This window comes from Aegilops tauschii, chromosome 7 (genome assembly GCF_002575655.3).
Source record: "Aegilops tauschii subsp. strangulata cultivar AL8/78 chromosome 7, Aet v6.0, whole genome shotgun sequence".
NCBI lineage: Eukaryota > Viridiplantae > Streptophyta > Magnoliopsida > Poales > Poaceae > Aegilops > Aegilops tauschii.
The window spans coordinates 27,462,916-27,468,271 of record NC_053041.3 but is presented as its reverse complement, the minus strand read 5'-3'; the positions used below and the strand labels follow the sequence as shown (position 1 = coordinate 27,468,271).

The 5,356-nt window shown below is 46.8% G+C and overlaps 1 pseudogene; it reads left to right on the top strand.

Annotated features, from left to right (window-relative positions):
* The first annotated feature begins 767 nt into the window (after window positions 1–767).
* Window positions 768–1,792, top strand: LOC109748192 (polyphenol oxidase, chloroplastic-like; annotated as a pseudogene).
* Window positions 1,793–5,356: the final 3,564 nt, after the last annotated feature.

Sequence of the window (5,356 nt, the reverse complement as noted above, 5' to 3'; positions counted from 1 at the left end):
AAACCATATTTTTCCATTACTTGATCTAAATCTTGGTCTGGTGGGTGGAAGCGTAAGTACTACAATTAGTAAAAATAATTAACTTGGGTGGAAGTGCATACTGCAAGTCTGTGTAGTGATTCAGGGGACAGTGAAAAATGGACAACACAAAACTGGACAGACGCGGCTTGTCAGGGACAGTTGCGGGGGAAGTGGCTGGTGGCTGGGTAAATGCGTGTGGGACACACGGTGGAACAGGTCCAAAGGCATCTAATACAACTAGTGCTGGTAAAACGAAAGCAGGAATACAGAACTGAGACATGGAACTATACTAATAGACATGTGTGGATGACCGGTGAGATTCCGGGGACTGATGTCCTCAGGAACCATTGGGTATTTCCCTATTGGCCACCGTCAAAGACACACTGATATGTCCTAGATGTATAAGATTATATTATAGAATAAAGATTGTGGCTAGGTCTCAGTTGACTGAGACTTAACAAATCTCAATCAAGTGACATAACATATAAAAAAAGAAAAAAAAGAAAATTTTGCATGAATTTTTATGTAAGATCTCACAAATATAGCATCGACTAAAACATAACTAAGGACGCGTTCGGATTCCCTCCGCTCCGCGGCTCCGCGCCGGAGCGGAGTGGCAATCGTTATAAATCGCGGAGCTGGTAAAACGGCGCTCGCTCCGCTCCGCGGAGGGCCGCCGAACAGGCGCTAAGTCTCAGTTAACTGTGATTTACTGGAGGGAGTATATGCGCACGCGTGCGATATGAGTGTTTTTTTCATTCTCAGATGGCTGTGAGCACGCCGAAGGAATTCTATGGCGGCAAATTCTGCAGCGCCGAGCTGGACGACAAAGGGAAGCAGCAGCACAAGGTGACCGGATCGCTCGAGGTCGGGGCACACACCGCCCCGCACATATGGCTCGGCGACCTGGACCAGGCGAACCAGGAGATGGGCGACCTCAGCACGGCGGCGCGCGACCCCGTCTTCTACTCCAACCACTCCAACGTGGACCGCATGTGGCACGTCTGGAGCACCAAGCTCGGCGGCCCCTTCCTCCCCTACCAGGAGTGGCTCGACACCAGCTTCGTCTTCTACGACGCCGACAAGCGGCCCGTGCGCACCAAGGTCAGCAACGTCCTCGACACCCGCAAGCTCGGCTACACCTACGAGGAGCACGGCGAGCTGCCGTGGCTGGGGAAACGGCCCAAGCCGGCCACCGGCATCGACCGCCGCCCCGGCAAGAGGAGCGCTAACAAGGTCACCAGCTCGTCGTACACCACCGTGACCCTGAGGAACGACGAGAACGTGTACATGACGGTGGCGAGGCCGGAGGAGGCCCGGGCCGGCCGCGGCAGCAGCAAGAAGGCGCCGGAGGCGCTGGTGGTGGACATCACGCTGGACCCCTGCGAGTACGTCAAGTTCGACGTGCTGGTCAACGTCCCCAAGGGCCAGGAGTACAAGGTGGGCCCGCGGAACGCCGAGTTCGCCGGAAGCTTCACGCATGTGCCGCACGGGAGAAGCTTCGGCGGCGGCATGGCGATGATCCAGGTGTCGTACCAGTTCGCGCTGCGGGAGCTGCTGAGGACCTCAAGTCCGGCGAGAGAACGGCCAGCTGGACATCACCATCGTCCCCGTCAACGCCGATGAGGTCGTCATCGATGACACGCGCATCGAGCTCCTCTAGGACTAGGAGCACATACATAGTAGCCGAGGTGCATGCAAGTTCAACGCACGGGGCGTAGCTAGCCACGATTTTGAACCAGGGTGGTGCAATTGACATACACTTCCCCACAAAAATACCAAAATACTCCCTCGTTCTGAATTACTTGTGACAAAATGGATACAAATGGATATATGTAAAACTAAAATACTCCCTCCTTTCACTTATATAGGGCCTAATACGTTTTTTGAGGTTATTTTTGACTACGGGTTAGCACAACGATACACAAAGCATACCATCGAATTTGTATGTGAAAGAAGTTTCTAATGATATAATTTTTATATCATATATCTCATATATTAATAATTTTATTATTGGTACGGTCAAAGGCTACCTCGAAAAAGACATATTAGGCCCTATATGGAAGGATGGAGTACATAGAAATGCATCCATTTCTGCGCCAAGTAATTCTGGACGGAGAGAGTACTAGAATATGTAGAAAGTTAGAAACACATAAAAATTCATACTGTGGAGGAGAAGCTTGTGCTGTGGAGATCAATTAATATCTCACAAAACACTAAGCTCCCTCCTTCTTGAAAACCGGTATAGTTCTAGGAACTATCAGAATCCCTCTTTCTCCTTTTGCTTATTGAATAACCGAGCCAGAACAAAAAAAGTAGAACAGGTATAAATAAGAAAATCTTAGAAAGGGAGCGTCCGGTGAATTAGGCATTCGGATCGCATAGGGGACCCACCTGTTTGTGTCCGGATAATTGGTTTTGCTTATTGGGTTCATCTGCAGATACTTGTGGTGGCTGAGGTGTGTGTTTCTATGTACATATCAGTGCATGTGTGTCTTTTTTGTTGCTGAGATAAATCAAATAAAGTCATATTAAAGCCACTAAGCTCCTTATCATTGCATTGTTTGTGTAGAGCTGCATGCACCCATGTGTTGCTTCCTTAGGCCTAAACATGAACCAAAAGTGGGTTGTAATTTTTTTTATTGTGCCTGCCGAGTCTTGAACTCAAGAATTCTTGGCTCTAGTACCATGTAGAACTGCATGCGTCAACTATTTCATCTAAAAGCTCAACCTAATGGGGATAAGTGTACTAATATGACGTCAGTCAGATAACACCTCCCTTATAAAAATGCAAGGCATGCATGTGTCATAGGTTATGTTTCTGCATAGCTATCCATGCATCCAATACACATTAGCAAGTTATGCATGTTAGTCACAAGTTATATTTTTGCATTAATTTGTGTGTTGTCATAGACAATATATGTGTTAAGCACTTGGAGCATACCTCAGGCAGGCGATTCATGCTTCGTAATTTTCAATCTAAAATGGCAATTCCTTATTCAAAATCTAATTTTCTATATGTCATTTCTTTCGTTATAGGTTTCATATATTTTTCATTTTTAAAATATACTAGCAAGAGGCCCATGCGTTGCACGGAACATCAAGATGCATTTATATGAGTTATTTATCTTGTGGGAGACAAAGATGAACGTGAAAAGGCCTTATCTGCAAATGTGGAGAGGGATGCGGGCATCTTTTTGCAAAATTGCCATAGTTTGCTTTCCATCCGTCTGATATAGATCGGACGGTCTATATTGCAAGATGGCAGGCGCACCATCATCACCAACTCGGTTTTTTACAAGAGTAGAGAAATAGAGAACGCTTTTACACATGCTTTGCATTAGTTTAGGTTGTTTTTTGAGAACCTACAGTTGGTATTGTCTTTTTTATCTTTAATATGCCATCGACCTCATTTATTGTTTTCCTTCATGGAGATCTAAGCCATACTGGTAGTTAAAACCAATCTACACAAGGAATTGTGCCCGTCAACTTGTAACATGCACCGCGCAGATCTCGACATGCAACTTGTGTATACGTGCGTGCTCATCCATCCTCTGTGCATGTCATCATGTAACATGCAACTTGATGCATTCTACATAGATATGTAGTCCTAGTGCATGTATAGCTAGCTAACGTATATATGATCTTTGGGTGCGCCTATAAATAGCTCTGCATTCTCCTATTTCGTACGAACACCAGCTAAGTCGATATCTCTCCAAGACTTCACATCTTAATCCCGTGCTTTCTTTGCTGATGGCTTCAGCAGGTTCGGCTGGCCTCGCTCTCAAGGTGGCCGCCGTCGTTGCCGTTCTTGCCATGCTGGTCCTACCTTCATTTGGCCGCTGTCCGTCGCTGAAGCCGGCCCAACCACCACTACCACCGCCGGCACAGGCGCCACGGCCGCCCGCACTGACGCCACCACCGCCTGCACCAACACCGGCTCCTCCACCGGCTGCACAGATGCCACCACCACCGCCGGAGGCACATGCGTCACCACCACCACCAACCACAACGACAGAGGCGCCACCACCACCCGCACAGGCGTCACCCCCACCGCCTGTGGCACAAGCGCCACCACCGCCCGCACAGATGCCACCACCACCACCGCCCGCCACATAGGTGCCACCACCGCCTGCAACTGCAATGACACCACCACCCGGCCGGGGCTATCCATGTATTGAATGGTCTAGTACCTAGTAGGAGTAATACATAAGGAAGCCGTTGATTATCATGAAATACTTAGCAATGTACTACTCCATATAAATTTTATCCTGAATAAATTTGCAGTTGAAGTAAGTTGAAGGTTTTATTTAAACAAAATGAATCACAAGAAAATGCACTCCAGTGAACTACCATTACAGGCCCCTAGCGGAGAGTCCAGTGTGTAAGAAAAATATGCGCACAGGGTCTAACCCTTAATTTGTGTGGTTTGGCTCACAAGGATCTTTGAGGTTAGAGGTTAAGGGCATCTCCAACGGGGAGATACAAACCCCCCGCATTCGTCCGAAACGCGCGGTCTCGACGTGTTGTGTCATCTAATGCGGGCATGCATCAGTCGCAGGGCGGCCCGGACCTACTTTCTCCGGCAAACTGAAAACAAATGTGATGGGCTTTGCGGGCGTCCGGACAACACCCATGCCCGCTTCTGACCTGGTGCGTGTGTGCTAATGTGTGCTAACAACTGCATTGGGCCATCTATAGCTTGTTGGTAGCAGGCCTGCCGGGGCTATGCATGTATTGCACGGTCAACGGAAGTCATTGATGTCCATGAAATACATAGCACTTTACTTATCAATCTGTGAAAGTAAATTTTGAAATAATTTGCAGTCACTATAAGAGGAACTTCATTTAATGACAAGGAATCATGCAAGAAAAAAAACAATTGGAAGCAGAGGCCCATCCTTAGTGAATATGACCTACGGTTACAGACCTAGGAGCGAGCTCAGCAAGCCTTCACTGTAGAAAATAACCTGCTAACTTATGAAGCTCTCAATTGCTCCCACACTCTTGTTAGTTGCCGTTTGTTTTTAACTCGTGTTTTCTTTGGACATGGATTTCGTTTTGTTTAGGAGTTCACCGATTTGTGTGCTTGGAGCGATATGGATTCATATATTCACCGATTCTCCTGGTGTTAATTTAAGTTTTTTGATAAAACAATATTTTTGACACAACTAAGTTCATCATGTTTGTCTTTGGGAACACATAACCATTTTCACAATCTATGAATATATTTTCAAAGCATGCTAACGTTTTCTACAAGTAGCTGAATTCGTACAAAACATTTTATATGATTCTACAAAGTAGGGTGTTTGGTTTACAAGAATAGGAAAACACA